Source organism: Penaeus monodon, chromosome 29 (genome assembly GCF_015228065.2).
Source record: "Penaeus monodon isolate SGIC_2016 chromosome 29, NSTDA_Pmon_1, whole genome shotgun sequence".
Lineage (NCBI taxonomy): Eukaryota > Metazoa > Arthropoda > Malacostraca > Decapoda > Penaeidae > Penaeus > Penaeus monodon.
The window spans coordinates 8,349,859-8,350,517 of record NC_051414.1 but is presented as its reverse complement, the minus strand read 5'-3'; the positions used below and the strand labels follow the sequence as shown (position 1 = coordinate 8,350,517).

At 56.3% G+C, this 659-nt stretch overlaps 1 pseudogene; it reads left to right on the top strand.

Moving 5' to 3' along the window:
• The first annotated feature begins 233 nt into the window (after nucleotides 1–233).
• The window catches only part of LOC119591635, a 966-nt pseudogene continuing 540 nt past the window's right edge, over nucleotides 234–659 (top strand).

Sequence of the window (659 nt, the reverse complement as noted above, 5' to 3'; positions counted from 1 at the left end):
GAATTACCTGCATGCACTTTCACGTTTTCTGGAGAATTGTTCTTCGCAATTATCGATCGTGAGGTTGCAGAATCCCAGGCGAATGGCATTGGTGCTTGCTTGATTGCTTGTATATCACATCATCTCGAGGGCGTGTCCTGTTTTAGAGAGTGGGCGTGGACTCCAAGGTCGCCTTTTGCTCCTTATATGGCCGCCCACACACTCCTGGACACCACACACTCGCCCGCAACACTATGAAGTCCATCGTGAGTTGCTTTTAGTGTCCGTAGATGCCTGTGCCTTGTGCTCGTAAGATCTTTGCATGTGGTAACCTTTTTTTATTCTCACAGTGCCTGCTGCCTTTCAATGCTCGCCTCCTTCGCGAGGGCGAGCGTCATCCCATCGACATCTTATGGTGCTCACGCTGTGGTTCCCGCTGCCGTGGCCTACTCCAACGTGAACCTGAACGTGCCCGCACCCGTGCCCGCCGGCGAGGCCCCTGCCCCCGAACTCCTGGTCCAGCGCACGCCCGTCAAGGCCCTCGGTCGCCCCGTCATCTCCTACACTCCTCAGGTCACCGAGGTTCGCCCCGAACTCAAGATCATCGAGAAGACCTACGACGTGGCCGTGCCCAAGCCCGTCTACGAGACCAAGGAAGTCACCCCCATCCAGCACAAGTA